Raw genomic sequence first — 16,630 nt, forward strand, 5'->3', positions numbered from 1 at the left:
CCGATCGCGGCTCCCACTGGCCACGGTTCGCTGCTCCAGCCAATGGGAGCTGCTGGAAGTGGCGCGGGCCGAGGGACATATTGGCCGCCGCGAGCCTCGATCGGCCGAACCTGCGGATGCAGCAGGTAAACAAACCGGCCCGTCCCAGCCCGGCCTACCAGGGGCTTTCCCTTCACAAGCGACCCCCTCACAGGCGAGCCTTATGTTTCGTTGGCTATGGGTGGGTGAGGTGATGAGTGGGTCCTGCTGTGCTGCAGACCCAGCCAGTGCCAAAGTCTAAAATCTCCAGCACCCAATCAAAAAAATTGATGAATTTCTGCTCCTTCCCAACCCACCTCTGACAAGAGCCACTGTGGGCCAGAACAGAACATCCGTCTCAGGAGCTGAACTGAATTATGGATTTGCAGTGTTGTTGTAGTTGTGTTGGTCCCAGGATATGGGACAGACAAGGTGGGCGAGGTAATATATCTATCTATACTGAGAACTGTTCTTCAGGTCAGAATCATGGATTAGCTGCTGCCCAGTCCTACAACACCTTCTATGGGGAAAATATCCAGACCCAGGCAAGACACTAGCCCACTCTGCTGCAGTCCTCACACTAAACATTGTTTCTTCCTCATCAGCAGGGGTTAGTGACTATGAAATAAGAGCAGTGAGAGTAGGCAGCGCTCATGTGGCCTTCCAAGTTCCACTTGACCACGTGATGGGTCATCCTGAGCGATTTCTTATGTCGAGGACGTTGTTCTAGGATCCACACCTCCTACATTCATTTACTTTCCTACCTAAAATCTCCCCTGTGGTTTCAATTATATATAGCATTCTCTACTTCCCCTGCTAGGGCCTGTTGTTGTAGTGTTTCTGGCATTGAATGGCTGCAGTGTTCTACCCCAGAGGTAGCTGTCTTTGAGTGGTGGCTGAATGATTTTGCAGCCAGAGACAGAGAGAACAGAGGGAGGCCCTGGCCAGGTAAAGGCTCTTTGGGATCCTTACAAACGCACTCTGCTCAGTGTCAGAGTTTGCAATAACAGTATAACAGCTTGAGACTGAGGTTTTGATTGGCGCTTGAGCCCCTCCCCACCACCCCACCCCCAAATTGAGCCCAGAGTACGTGCCGCTTCCAGCAATTTTCTACGAGGAAAAATCAGCCTCAACAACAAAAATCTCTTGATCACTTTCCCTGGGGAAGGCCAGGGCTGGTCCTAAAGGAAAATGGCCATCAAGGCGATTCACAGGCTATCGGAGATGGTAAAAGCCAGTCCAGGTTATGAAGCTGCACATTTTGGACGGGCCTAGAATGCTTCCCCTCAAAAGAGGAGGTTTCCATAGATTCTCACTAAGCCTCAGTCCTGTCCTTAGGTGCACACAGTCACTAATGAAATCAACAACAGCTGCACTTGCCCCTCTCCTGGCTGTTGGGCGGGCTTGTCATCTTGCTCTCCCTCCTCACTTTATTTCCTCTCTACTCCACCCTCAATGCTGCTCTGTCTCTCATCTTCCTACCCGGAATACAGTGTTTATGAGGGCGACTACAGAGGCAATCGACTGTAACCTCCCTCCCCCCTCCACGAGAATGGGGGGAAGAAATAAGAATGATCATGTGCATCTCCGCATGCATGGGCTGTGTAGAAAGAGTGAGAGGGTTTAAACGGAGCCAGGGACACAGACGGGAACGGTTGGGATAGTGCGAATTCTGGTGCCGATGCAAAGTAAAGAGCTTCACACAATGAGACGAACTCCAGCAACATCACAGCAAAGGGGTAGTTGATACGGTTGCAGACCAGCAGCCTACTCGACCTTTAATGAGGCAGCTATCAAAACTATTCAAATACTTATCACCTCTGCCACCCCCAGCCATACAAAAAACACCTGATTTAATTTTCTCCTGTAGAGATGAGACTAGCAGGAGGATGTGTGCATGTACAGCTACAGGGAACACATATCTGAATGCCAGTTTTCACCGTGCTGCACAACAGCACTACTAGGAACTTGGATTTATTAGTGGGTTTTGCAATAAACACACTAAGAGCCTCTGGTATCGGTACCGATGAAACCTCAACACCTTCATTTTCTGTGTACTGTACCTTTAAACATCCAAGAATTCAGTCTATGTGCCGAGGCGTCAGCCATTTTGTTCCCCTAATTGCTGCAGCATGTTTCACAGGTGACGGGCACTTGCTGCTCTCTCATGGGGACTACTTTTGTTCTTTTTTGTAGTTAATCCTCAATCTAAAAAGTGAAGTCAGTTGAAAGTGAGAGCAAATGGTTGCCCTTTGGGGATGGAAAGCCATAGCAAGGCCAAATTCTGCTCTCAGTTGCACTGATTTCAGTGAGATTGAAAGGATACCTCATTGTTTCATTCTCATACTGTCTCCTTATTTCCTTGTACTACTACCCCTCTCCCCCAACTGTCTGCCTGTCCATATCCATCTGTTCTCACCTTATATTTACATTATAAGGTCTTTGGGATAGGGACTGTCATTTTGTTCTGTGCTTGTACAGTGCCTGGCACAATGGGGTCCTGGTCCAGGACTGGGCTCCTAGGTGCTACCATAATACAAATAAATAATAATAACAGCAATAATGTCAATGAGAGTAGAATCAGGCCTATCCAATACACAAAACGGCCTTGAGCCTGTATTCAAAACCCACATTGAAGTCAACTCTAATGACTGCAGGATCAGACCCAGTGGGGGCTTTCTGGTACCTTGAGTTTAAAGGTGACTTTCATGCTAGGACAAGATCGACAAAAAGAAACATTTATACAAAAAACCCAATGAGGGATCTTTCTGTGGCCAGCTCTTCCTGACTCGTCTGCTCTGGTATATTTCTCTCCCCCTTTCGACTAGTGGCTCATCCCCTTTCCGTCCACCCCTCCCCATTTTATCCCAACCCCAAGTGAAGCTGCAGTCCCATCTCTGCAGCATTGCCCTCCACAGTCATTGAACATGATAATAGAATCATGACTTTACTAGAGGAACAAACAGGCTGAGCAGATGGGCTGTGAGGGAGGAAGCCCTAGTTTAAAACACAAATAGCTTGTGATAATTTAGCAGATGTGGTAAAAAAAAAAAAAGAGAGAGAGAGACGGGCATGAGGTGATTGGATTTATATATATGTTGAACAAATGTGGAAGTTTTCCCCTCTATGAAAGTTTCTCTTTACAGTTTCTCAGTTACATCCTCTTGATGGGCTAAATTTCATAAGTAAACAAACCCCACACAATAGATAATTAAAAATGAGGTGGATGTATACATTCCTTCTATTTTTATAATCTAACTAGGCACAGGAATTAATTGATAGAAATTTCTAATTTTTAACTTGACAGTGTCTTTCCAAACACACATAGCAATGAAAGATTTATGCTCCTTTCGAAACCAAGCCTTGTGGTTTTATTAAAGGCAACAAAGGCTGTTCTCTCTGGGGCATACACAAAGCACTTAGAAACTTTGCTCTGCAGGCTCTCCGTTTGTTCAGTGGCATCATAGAGGCAATAGCGAAGGCCCACAAATACCCCAATCTAGAGTTACTGTGCTAGCCCCTCATTGTACAGCATCTGGATGGCAAGAGGCATGCAGACCCTTCCACTTTTAGTGCTTGTTCTTCAGCCGTTGTTCCAGTGCTATTTTTATTGGTGGCTTTGATACAAAGACTGTTACTTTGAAATATGTCTGAAGCAACCACCCACGGGCTCAGCAAAAGTCAACTGCCTAGCAGTGCTGGGTCTTTAACTAAAAGTTTAATGTAACTGTGCTGGAAACCATAGGGAGGCTCTAAAGTTAGCACTTAAAACAGGGGTCCTCCTTAGTGCAAGTTTCACGGTATGTAGAAACAATCAGAAGAATGTCTGTGATGGAGGGAAGTTATTGTGCACATCGTGGTTTAATTTTTGCGAGCAAACCAGTTTGGTTGTTTTCTCTAGGCCAGTGGTTCCCAAACTTGTTCCGCCACTTGTTTAGGGAAAGACCCTAGCGAGCCAGGCCGGTTTGTTTACCTGCCAAGTCCACAGGTTCGGCCAATCGTGGCTCCCAGTGGCCACGGTTCACTGCTCCAGGCCAATGGGAGCTGCTGGAAGCGGCGCCCAGTACGTCCCTTGGCCCGCGCCGCTTCCAGCAGCTCCCATTGGCCTGGAGCAGCGAACCGCGGCCACTGGGAGCTGCGATTGGCCTGAACCTGAACAAACCGGCCCGGCCCACCAGGGGCTTTCCCTGCACAAGCGGCAGAAGAAGTTTGGGAACCGCTGCTCTAGGCAGATCTCTGTTAACCCTAATCTCAGAAACACAGAAGGAACACATATTGGAATCACCAAACCGAAAACTTTTACAAGCCCCTCTCACAAAAGGGTCTCAGGAACTCCTGGACCAAGGCACCAGTTTTAGGAAGGGATCCAGAGATGCTAAGAGGGTCAGTGCTTTCCATCTATTAGCAGAATAATTGAAGATGCATCATCATACTTTTCATTTCCCTCCTACCACTAGAGGTATATTATGGACAGACCTTTGCTGACCCAACACAGCCAGACTGCTATTAAGGTTACTATTCACTGTTCCTCTTTAAGCAAATGAGGCCAAATTCACCCCTGGCATAACTGCGCTGGCTTCACTGTAATCTGGCCCAGGCTGTCTATCAGCTCAAGAGCCCCATAAATTAAACCAGCTCAATGCCTTCAAATTCAACATAAGCAGATGTCTGGGACACAGAATATCTCACAGTTCAGCCCAGAGTTTGACTAGACTCTCATTTTTGTCAGCAACTACCTCACTGCTTCTCTCCCTATTTTAAATGCATGCAATACTGGGGAGACCAGTTCCAGGGAATAATGCAGGCTTTGCTGACCAGGAGAAAGTTTAGCACACAGGAAAGCTGAAGGGCTTTATTTCTCAGCTGAGAGTCACATATTCATGAATGACTTTCCAAAGTCAGTGCTATGAAAGGCATCGGATAGAAACAGAAGCATTCCACAAGCTACACCCACAGAACTGCGTGACAGAGACTGCCTTTTAGGTCTGGCTGTGGGATCTATCTAATAACCAGACCTAATTGGAAAAGGCACGTAGAAATACCCATAGAGGGAAAACATAACGTCAGCTGCTGCCCTTGTACCTGGCTAGGTACTTCAACTGCCTTCGTCACCGTATGATCTGACTAGCCTGGAGCCATGCACTAGTGGTAAATAAATTGCTCTAATAAACATTTGCTCCTGGAAAGGCTTCCGTCTAAATTATATTGGCTCTGCTATTTGTCCGTCTCTTTCACAACTTCCTCCCCTCTCCACCGTTTCTCTCTTTAAGCCTCGTCGCTATCTCACTGTAACCAAATGCCCAGAAAGGGGACCAAATCGAAAAGCATCTCTTACCAGAACTAGGAAATGTTTCATCCCAGAATCACCAGCCATTTGCCAGTCATTTCCCCCACTGCTCTCACCCACAGCAGCCCCTGGAAGAGCTTCCTTTGCCACTAGGCTGTCACAAGCTGGGGATTAGGAGTAAATGCTCTGCGAGCCAAGCCGATCATCCCACTGCAAACGGAACAGAGGCACCAGCAGTGGACGAGTCCATCAGCCACCACAAAAAACACACACACCAGCAACAAAGCAGGTGGAGGATAGGGAGGCTGCAGACAGAGTGGGAGAGCAGGTGCGGGAGGGAGGGCGCCAGGCGATGCTGAAATGACAGATGTGTTGACTTTAATTTAAACAGGAAATTGATAATGCTCAACACAGAGAGAAAAAGACAATAGCTGATATTAAAAGCAGTGGCTGTTTGCACTCGGTGGCCTTTTCTTCTCTCTGCTCCATCGGAGCTTTTTGGTTTAATTCTAGCTCTAGCACAAAAAAGCAATAACTGGCAGCACTGACTCTACCTGTCAATCAAAGCAAAGCAAGTACTGATGTTGCCAGCCGGGTCTCAGACGAGAGTTAAACAGGTATTTCCCTTCCAACAGCTACTTACGAGGCCAATCTTGGATTCCTTGCTCCAATCAAACTCCCACAGAAGTTATTTATATGACATCATCCAGATGACTTCAGTAAGAGTTGGACCAAAATACTGAGAGCCAAGATAGGGCGCAAAATTTGCCTTAATTTTGGGAAGAGAAAATACAATAGGACCAGAAATGCCAGATTTAGGTTTCTGAGGAAGTACAGCAAAGAGCTGAGAGTATGTTAAACACAATTTAAAGGCATGAACAATGGTGTCCCTTGATAGAATTCACTTCCCCCTGAAAAGATCAGTGTCATTCCCCACAGTTTAACGCTGATGCAGCTGAAGCCCTCTCAGGCCCTGGATTTCTAAGGATGGTTTGTGGGATAGCAGCTGCACCCAGAGCCTGTCACTCCAGGATCCGACAAGAGTTAGCTTCTATTGTCATCAGAATTCACTCCTGGCTGAAACGACGTAGTAGCAACGTTGGAGGCCAGTGATGAACGTGCAGAGGGAAACGAGGGGAATAAAAAACATCTAGCCATTTCTGAGTGAAAGGAGAGGCGGAATAAATACATAAATAAAGGGTAGTGGAGGTGGGGGTGTAAAGTGAACCCTAAGAACTGGGGGGCAGAGGCAGAACCTCAGCTCATATAAATCCCAGGGGAACTAACAATAGCCTCTGACTCTTCCAAAGAGTGGCCCTGTTGCTGCTTCAGAAATGGATCTCCAGTTTCAAGTGAATTTAGTGCTGGCAAAAGGAGCTGGCCTGATAGCCCTGGAGAACCGAGTCATGTATCCCTAGGACACGTACAACACATGCAATGGCAGTGCACCCATGCCTGTCACCCCACCAAAACGCTGACCCGGAGAGCCCACCCTTAGAGGGGAGGGGAGTTTATTCTCTATGGCACAGTCAGTCTTTGTGGTGAGAAAGTCAACAAGGGACACTTTTTTGTTAGGCTGACATTTGTTCACTAGGCACCAGACTGAGACCCACCAGCTCATTGCACAGGAAGCCATCACACAACTTGTGGTGAGAAGGATTTTCTTTCCCTAATGCCATCCAGTCCTCCTGACACCACATCCCAGCCCTTCTGACCCCATCTTTTCCCTGGCTGTGTCGCCTTCCTGCCCTCGTGCTGCCAGACCCATCATTTACTATTGATAGGGATTCATTCCCACTCAAGACAGATGGGACGGACCTGCAGCCCCAGGGCTTAGTTTCTATAGCCAGCCAAAGCAGGTCAGATGCTGGCAGAACAAGGCAGGTCAGGAACAGCTTCCAGACGGAGAGCGATGCTCCTGATAAGCAACCCAGGGAGCTTCCCTTCCCCTCGCCAGAAGAAACGGCATGTGACAGGGAAGCAGGGAAGCGCGTTGGGAAAAGGCTGCTTTGTGTCTGTCATCCCTCCCTTTATCTGCTGTCACACTCAGCTCCACAATCCTTTAGAAAGCGCCACGTTCTTTCTTAATGGTCACCCCTTGACGTTCCGTGGAGCATCGCACGTCACTCCTGTGTCACTGCGCATCTGGGCCGGGAGCAAGCTCTTGGAGGGATGCACAAGCCTGCCAGCAGCATCCTTTCCTCCGCCATCCTCCTCCCATCTGTTGCCCCCAATGTGTCCGTAAAGCCAGTCTATTCCACGGTGGCCTCCTGGGGCGGGGGAGGCCTGGTGAGGAGTTTAAAGCGGTCTAATCCCCAGGCTGGATAATTCATGGAAAGAGGATTACTCGCTCTGAACAGAGCCCTTGCCTAAATATAGACTGGCCCTTCCTTTTCATCTCGTCTCATCTCGCACAGCGACATTTCCCCCACTCCACTCCCCCAGCTAGTCCCGGAGGGCTGATTCTGTTCTCGCTTGCCCCAGAGTAAATCCAGAGAACCCCGTTGTCGCCAGGCCAGTCACACTGGAATAAAACCAGTGTCAGCGAGAACAGAACCAGGTCCCTAGTCAGAATGTCAAAGCCAGCCCGACAGATGCAGTGAAATCCCCAGATGCGCGCATTCCTACTGAGCAAGCAACTGACTAAGCCACGTGGTGGTTGTTCGTTGGGGCCTCAGGATGCGTATTTGGAGTCCGTAGTTATGGTCTACTCGAGAAGATGAAAGCTAGCTCCTGGGGCACGCTGGCAATGTGAAATTACAGCATAGCGTGCTGTGCACATTATGGAGAGGGGGGACCACACTTACCCCCTTTGTGCCAGTGTGGCGGGACAAAGGAGCTAAGCCAACTCTACACCATCCCCCCCCCCCCCCACATGCTTCATCATAAGAAGGGTCTTGGGGATGTGGCCACCGAGGAGGGTATGCCAACATGCTGCTGAGCTCCAGCAATCTCCAGCTGCCACAATGCCCCATTGGGGGCTGTTGGAGCCAATGCAGGCTAGAGCAGCCCTGAGGCTGTTCTAAATTGCACCAACAGACAAAGTAGACCCCCTTCTGACTCCAAGACCAGGAGAGCACAAAAATGATGTAAAGCCACCTTTGCCTCCCTGCTGTCCACCCAGCTCAGGGCCTGCACTGAGTAGACCTTGGGGTCAAGACCTGGGATTGGAAGATCAGTTAAGGAGCTGATTTTCCCTGCAGTCCCAGACCAAAAAGGGGAGGAGCTGTCAGAGAGTTGCCTCCCCTTCTGGTCCCTTACATATTTATGGGAAGAAGAAGAATACCATTCACAGTTGCATGACTTAGGATAGAAACATCTCAGAGAGATCAACCTCCGGACAGCAGCCAGCCACTAACTGCCTAAGGTAGGAAGGAACTCTCCCAATATCCATTAGGGAGCTTTACAGCCTTCTTCTAAGCATCCAGTGCCAACCACTGTCAAAGATAGGATTCTGGACTAACTGGACCATGGGTCTGAGCTGAGATGGCAATTCCTACACCCTACAGCTCTGCTCCCATAGCAGGTGACCAGGCATTGAGCTGTCTCTTTGCTGCTGGCTGAAGTACACTTGTTTTGGAGGAGGAGAAGAATCAATCTATGGATTGCCTTCCCCTTTGGTCCTCGCAGCAGAAAGGGGGATGAGATTAGGGGCTGCTGAAGATATTACTGTAGGGCTCTTCAGCTTAGTTTTCCACCAAGTTTCTTCTCCTTACAGTGTGGGGCTTAAACCAAGTCTGGCCCTGCAGACTGTGTGTTTCAGTGACTCAGTCCATGCCCCTCCATCCCCCTGCCCAGACATCCCAGGCTCCCTGTTCTCATGGTACCTTCAGTTCACTGCTAAGGCTCCTTTTTTCTTGCAGGACTTTAAGCGGCCGTAACATTAAACTGCTCATTAGCATGGGAGTAATTCCATAATCTTTTCAGACGAGACCTTTTCAAAGGCTCAGCTCCTGATCTGGAAAATTAATTTGGGGAATTGACAATATGGGACGGGGGATCCTCCTGGCAGAGTTCTGGGCTTCCCCTGTCAGGACTGTTCGCAGTCCCGGGGTTTTGTACTGCGGCCAGAAAACTATTCAGTGCCAGCACTGAGCAGCGGAGGGAGAGCCTGTGTCTCTCAGCACTTAGTATGGAGAATGAGGGTAGCTTAAATAGTGGCACTAGATATTGTACATCAAATAAGAGACAGTCCTTTCAACCCGGGCTTTCTGCCTTTAACTCCAGATACCCATTGCTCAGAGGTGCCATTTTACCCCATGATTGGCTGGATGGAGTGGGCAGGATTACCACATGGGAGATGGAGGAGTTAAAACTTCTTTACCTCTCCCTCGCTTCTGCCTGCCAACCTCCACCCTTCCTCCCAGCTCTGGCTCTATGTTCCAGTCTTGTGTCAGAATGTACAGAGGTAAACACGTACCTCCATACCTGTGTACGTCCCTTCTCCAGCTTCCTGGCTCTTCCTGGCAGTCTCCCACTCAAGTATACAGACACACTCACAACCCCGAGATAATAAAGGCCCTGACACAGATGCTCACTCCTACCATAGCGTATTGCACAGTTGTTTACAGCATCCCATGAATGTGTGCGCTCACATTTTATGCAGACTAACTGGCAGTTGCACCCACAAACTCCGTGTAGATTTGCACACACGGGATGGGTGCATGGCTGCTTTTGGGGCCGCACCCTGCTGTGCACTTACAAGTAGGAGTGCAAAATCAGAGCCTGCCAGAAGAATTGATGAACACGTGCCCCATCTCTCCAGATCACTTCCCTGAATAAAGATCTGTCTGATGTTGGTCTCTGCATTGCAGCACGTCACAGACCCCAGATGGGTGCAAATAACACATCACCTTCATGACAGGTGCAAATAGCACGTCCCATGCCAACCGAGGGAGCTGAATGGCAAACCAGATAAGCGCCTCACAGCCTGGTGGCTTTCTGTTTGTACAGCAGTGACGCGCCGGTAACATTCCCAGGCTACCCACAATAAGTGTTTCAGCCCTTTCAGAAAAACAAGAGGTATCTTATATGGTCAGAATTCTGGAGAAATGCAACCCAGCCTTCGGCATCTGCTCCCAGCCTGCTGGCTGAAAGACCCCCTCAAACTCTCCGTAGAAAAGAAGCATGACACAGATTCATCAGTGCTGGGTGGATAAATCCCAAACAAGTGCAATCTTTCCTTGTGGCAATGGACCGTTCTCCAGCCAGTCCGGGGAACTGCAACTGGGGGACCAGACGCCTGGTACAAAACCTTGTGAGGTGCTGAGCAATTCCTACAAGTTGCTGGACCCTCTGCACCCCTGTTAACTTCAGTGGGAGCTGAGGATGCTCAGCATAACACAGAGACGCTGGCAAATCTGATGGATAAATCCCCCCATCACAGGGCCACCTATATTTCCAAATACCCCTGCACAAGGAAGGCATCGTCCACCCTCCCAGGCAGGGAAGGCTGTAAGAAACTTTCATTCTTGTGGGTGCAGGTGACCCACAGAATGACACGTCCCAATGGCCCTTTGCTCAGCAGAGCCCAAAGCCCATCAGTGTTCCCCCCACCACCAGGAGCCCAGGAAATTCAGAGCCTGGGGAGGGAGGTGATGTTTGGGTTACTTCATTGAACAGCTGGGAATTAAAGAACCAAGTTGTCAAGAGCAAGAAAAAGTGAGGAGCCAGTGGAAGCATAGGGTCCTCCTGCAGATGGCCCAGGACTGTAGAAGATCCTCAAATCTGCAGGGCTTGGGGGAAAACACTTTCCTTCTTCCAGTGAAGGGTGGAGGGCGACCCTGCTCCTCAAAATGTAAGACTCTGGAGGAAACTCTAGAGGTCTCCTCTCCTCAAAGCCCCCGCCCATGTACCCTGTGGGAGGGGGTGACCTGGCTGTGATTACAAGTGACCGACCGGATAAGCTGGCAGCCTGATGTGCAATTCTTGCAGAAGTGGTAGAGTTAATTGCCAGCTGAGGAGCAGGCATTTGGCTGGGTCTTTTTACCAGGAGGTGAACACTGCAGCACTATTGTATATTTAAATCTGACCAGCCAAGCAATGGAATTAACTCTTTCTCTCTCTCCTCTTGCAGATGACAAGAAATAGGAGCCTGGATAGTTATGGCTTGCAGCAATTTGAAAGTCCTGCCCGGAACATCACTCACTCCCTATCCGCCTTTCATTTCTGCCTAGGCTTTCCATGCGAAGAAAGCCCTCTGAGCCCACGTATTCAGGTGTTGTGTGTAAGGCACCTGATCAAAACCCAAGTGGGGTTCCCCTCTGCACACAGGAGAAAGCGCTACAGTCTGGGTCCCTCCTCCCCGCTCTGCTACAATCACTCTGTTGATTTGGTCAGAGTCAGGGGCACACATGTCAAGGAGCCTTTTCATGGACCCAGTTCATGCCTATGTTTTTTATGGGATCTCAGTATAATGGATTGTATTATTGCAGTCTACATATGTAATGAAAATCTCTGCTGAACAGCACCTGTCCCCAGACACACATGCATGCACACACAGACACACACACACACACACGCACGTGTGCAAACACACAGAGAGGTTTATTTAACCAGATCAGGTGCGGCAGAGAAACCAAGATATATTACAGCCACAGTTCAAACTGAAAATCCTTACCTTGCCCTCAGTGGCTGTCTTTATTCTCTGCTGAGTGAAGTGACCAGCTCCTGATTTTAGTTTGAGCTACGTTTATGATACCCCGAGGTAGACAGGATTATTTCAAAAGGACAGTTAACATGTGTGTTTGCTGTGTTGTGCCTGGGGCGGGTGGGGACCCTACACACCCACACACGACTCATCCAGATGCAAACAAACACATCTGTACACCCCCCCGCAACCAAGTATCTGCAACATACCTCATTTATACACACCTCACCCATGCACACCCCCACAGCCCACTGCTACACCCTTTCCCCAGACACACACCGTCGGCATGTATTTTAATTGTCCTCCTAAAATAACCCTGTCTCACTTCAGCCTGGGCACCTTCAACGTAGCTAAAACTACAAACCGCAGCTCATTACCAATCTGAGACAAGGATAAACAGAGCCAGGGAGGGAAACGGTGTTAGTCTGAATTGCTGTTTTGGTCTTGACTGCTCTGACACTGCTGATCTAGTTCAAAGAACAAAGTACCCTACAATTCCGGTTACTTCGTCCCAGCCGGGCTGCTGAGCCCGTGCCCTTGAGCCTCCTTATTTTCAGTGACATTTGTCTTTTGTTTTATTTTATTTGGTTTCCCTATTTCTTCACAGCACTCAGATCTTAGCTGGGCACTCAGCTAACTAATGTTGGGGATTGAGATCCCATCAGCCGTTCGCTTTCCCTGTAAAATGTCTGTTGTCTGTTTCTGCAATAGTAGGAGAAATGACTTGCTCTTACCTGTAATGTGAAGTTATTTGCTTCTGCTGCTGCTCTGGGCTCAGTTCAGCTCCGGAGTTCCGAGAAAGAGGGCTGCACTGCACTGGAATCTCCTGTAACAATGATGCAGTCCAGCCAGCCAGTGCATGTTAATGATGCACCAGAGGGGATCCCAGCGGAGGGAGAACAGGGCTGTGTCATACCTGCATCACTGCCCCCACAGCAAGAAAGAGAGAGGGAGGGAGGGAGTGTGCAAAGGCAGAGAGAGAGAGAGATTTCAAGGCAGGCAGCGAGAGAAAGGAAAAGCTTGTGTAATTTAATCAGGGTAATAAAGTAACCAGACCACTGCCTGAACATTAAAGATTTTCTAGGAGAGCTCTTGGTTACACAGGGGAATATGTTTACTGGTATAATGCAGACACATATTTTGGCTCTAGATTTAAATGGGATCCAGGATGTTTCCTTGCTGCTTTATTTGGGTGACCCACATTATTATTTCCTCCACCTCCACATAGTATCATAGACTATCAGGGTTAGAAGAGACCTCCGGAGGTCTCACATCTGGTACTGCTGGCCACCACCACATCTGGAGCCATCTTTGCAGGGGTGGCTCTCGGCCCAAATCGGAGCGGCTGTTGCTTTTGTGGGCCATGTTGCTCCACTGTCAGAGTAAGCTGTCCAGCTGAAAGCCCCTTCTGCCTCCAACAAGCCAGGAGCCTGTCCCCGGAGCAAAGAGAATCTGGGTGGTTGGATGATGTGTGCCGTAGGAACCCATGCCCACTGTCGGGGGTACCAGGCAACCAGAAGACAAGTTCCTTCCCCTGGTGAAGGGGAAGACAAGAGAAATGGGAGCGAGAAAGTGATAAGGAGACTGGGGAAGGGACAAACATGGGGCATCAACCTGCTCTATTGATTGGGAGACAAGGCACAGAACAGTCCTCACTCAGGGCATCCGTGCAAGAAGAGCTTCACTGTATTGCTCTGGGGTTGGGGGGGGAGCAATTCTGCAATTACCCTCCAAATGGCCTCCAACATCACTGAAGAAGGGACTGACCTTGTGGCACTGCCAGGCCGGATGGCGCGTGGAAGGGCTGTGATCCATCATCCGGGCGGGGGAATCTGCCTTCAACAGCTAGCTCTCCACACCCAAAAGATCCATGTAAGCTGAGGAGAAAGCCTCCACATTTTGGATGCTTGTCTACATTGAAACTCCAGACCTTAAAACTACACAGGCCTCTGTGCGGCACCTGAACCCATTACGAACACTGGCCTCCCCTTGGAACCTCATTAGTAGCGGTATCTTTGGTCAGCCACCACCTGCCTCCTAGAATCCCACTATTGTATCTCAGCTCAGCAAGAGATCAGGCATGTGCCATGGAGGTGCTAGTGTGTGGAACTCACTCCCCGCACCCATCTCTGTCCCAGCCCATCCTCTTGTGGAAAGAGATCCGCAGCAGATCCAGTGTCAGGTAACAGAAGGAAAGGTTTTGACAGAGGAATAACACACTCACAGACTCCCTGCTAGCTCCTGGCTGCGCAGAAGGAGAGACTCACAGAGCCAGAGGGAGGCCACGGGCTGCTCACAGAACACGGGCCTGGGAGGAGACAGACTTCTCAAGCAGTCCACACAGACTGGGTTTCACCACAAAGCCCTAGTTTTAAAAAAAACGCCTTAAAGCCACTCCTCTCTATTGCATCAGGCAGCGTGGCCTAGTGGATAGAGCCCTGGGCTGGAACCCAGGAGAGCTGGGTTGGCCCCTGGCCAGCTGCATAACCTTGAGCCAGTCACTTCACCTCAGTTCCCCATCTGTAACATCGGGTTAATGATACTACCCTCCTTTGTGAAGTGCTTTGAGATCTACTGACAATAAAAGCAGGTATTATTAATTTGACCACTCCCAGTTCCTTCCCTTCAAACCCTGTCCCTCCACTCCCTTTTATTGTTTCTCTCTCTCTCTTTTGTCCTTTATTTTGCAGCTGACTCATTCTATTTGTTTCATCTGATTTGAATCTCAGGCACCGATTTTTTTTTTTAAATGCCTCCAATAGTACGACTGGGCCTGCAAACTATATCCAGCTCTGATCATTTGCAGGTGCAGTTTCTGTGACTGGACACACCAGGTGTGTTGAGCCCCCAGGCGCATCAGGGCCATGCGGTTTTTTGCACCCACTCATTTAGAAACCAAGCATTACATCTGAATGTGAAGCTCCGTTTTATTCTCCCGTGTGCAATGCATTAGCTTAATTGCATTTCTTACATTGTACAGTGCACTGATCGCTTTGGAGTGGGGGCGCTTTAGAAGTCAACTGATGATTATTACTATTATAAGTAAAAGGCTAGGTCACGAGGCCTTTAGACTAGAGAGCAATGTTATGCAAGCCAATCTATCGCAGCCCCACTGAGGGCCATTTTATTCACATGTCACTGTGCCTCCGATTTCCCCAACGCAGTCATTCTTCGAAGCACATTAATTCTGTTTGTGTGTCAGCTCCACCACATCCAGCATGAGTCACACGGAGAAAGTGCAGCACCTTCTGTAATTGATATTTTCCCGAAGCCAGCTCTTGGGTAGTCCCAGCGATGCCCTCATAACTCCATTTTAATGCCACTCAGAAGGAGGCTGCCTGGAAAATAAAAATCCAGGAGATATTCTATTCCATTGCACTGTGAGCACCATTGTTTCCTACTTACACATGCACTCTAGGTGGGAATGTGAAGCTACTGCCTGTGTTAATGACTGCCAGCGGGATGCAGGTACTTCAAAGAGCAAAGGACAAGGACAGCCCCATTTTCTCTAACACCATATGGTACTTGCAGGGAACCTGATTCTGCATTCCACATGGACTCTCTATGCTCAGTGACATCAAAGGGAATTTGAGGCCCACAAAGAAGGCAGGTTGGGGGCCCAAAGTCTTTCTATTTAGCAGTGTAGGCCAGAGAAACTATTATAAAGCCACTCAAAATCAGTTATCAATACAACTGCTCTCGTCAGATAAACTGCCCATTTACTCCTGAACTGAGGGGAGACAAAGGTATCCTCAAAATATCACTGCATTGCGCTAGGGACTCCGGGGCACAGCTGGGGATACAGGGACACAGCTGGAGGTCTGGCTAAATCATCCAAACAAAGCACAGTGCCACAGCATGAGCATTACTGCGGCTCAGGCTCTTTTAAGTAAAAGTGGAGGAAATGTTAATGACAAAGGTCTGTGTCATTCCTCCCCACCCTAGCTAACCTCTCGCGCCTTTGAGACCCGTGTTCCTACTCTGGCAATTTCTCTTGTGAGCACACTCCTGGGAGATTTATTATTCCCATGCCTTCGCTGCACAACAAAGCAAGTTTGATGCCTGCCCTCGACCAGGTTCGCTCAAACTCTCTATGAAAACATATTGGAGAAACAAAGGCAGCAAAAGAAGTTAAGTGGCAGCTGAGTGACCTCCTGCTCGTAGTATGTCAACTAAAAGAGAGATAATTAGAGCAAAAGTATGAAGCAGAAAGCACAAAGGCAATGCGTATTTAATGAATCCACCGGAGCCATCACTTACACTCCGGCATACTGCAATGAAACATTACACGGTGCTCATAAGCTGTGAGCTGGTAGGGGCAGGTGTACTTGGCCTGACTCCAGAGGTGCTGAGCCCCCTAAGTCAGGGGCAGCTACAGGGGCCGTCTCTTGTGCATTTAGCAAATCGTATCCATGTATAATCTTAAATCTTACGTCTGTAACTAAATATAAAGGTTAAGAGACAGAGGGATGCTAGTTTGCATTTCAGACAGCGAAGGCCAGGAAATCGAAACCATGCAAAGCACTGAAATTCATCCAATTCCTATCTATTTCAGGGTTTACCGCTTTTTCTTTTTGTAAAAAAGGCACTAGCTTTCATCAAGATTAGCCCTTTTTATTATTACTAATTACAATGTGGATGTGGTAGCAGTCCCAGGCACGATCAGGGCTCCCAAG

General features: G+C 48.8%; 1 protein-coding gene across 2 annotated transcripts in view; it reads right to left on the reverse strand.

Annotated features, from left to right (window-relative positions):
- The window catches only part of SV2B (synaptic vesicle glycoprotein 2B), a 107,259-nt gene extending 94,366 nt beyond the window's left edge, over positions 1-12,893 (reverse strand). The window contains exon 1 of one of the 2 annotated variants that reach the window (XM_054042105.1): positions 12,689-12,893. The gene's annotated coding sequence lies outside the window, so the exon portion shown is untranslated. Of the gene's footprint in view, positions 1-5,353; positions 5,537-12,688 lie in introns of those variants that run through there. The other variant, XM_054042107.1, reaches the window with a different exon arrangement.
- Between the last annotated feature and the right edge of the window lie 3,737 nt (positions 12,894-16,630).

Source organism: Malaclemys terrapin, chromosome 10 (genome assembly GCF_027887155.1).
Source record: "Malaclemys terrapin pileata isolate rMalTer1 chromosome 10, rMalTer1.hap1, whole genome shotgun sequence".
Lineage (NCBI taxonomy): Eukaryota > Metazoa > Chordata > Testudines > Emydidae > Malaclemys > Malaclemys terrapin.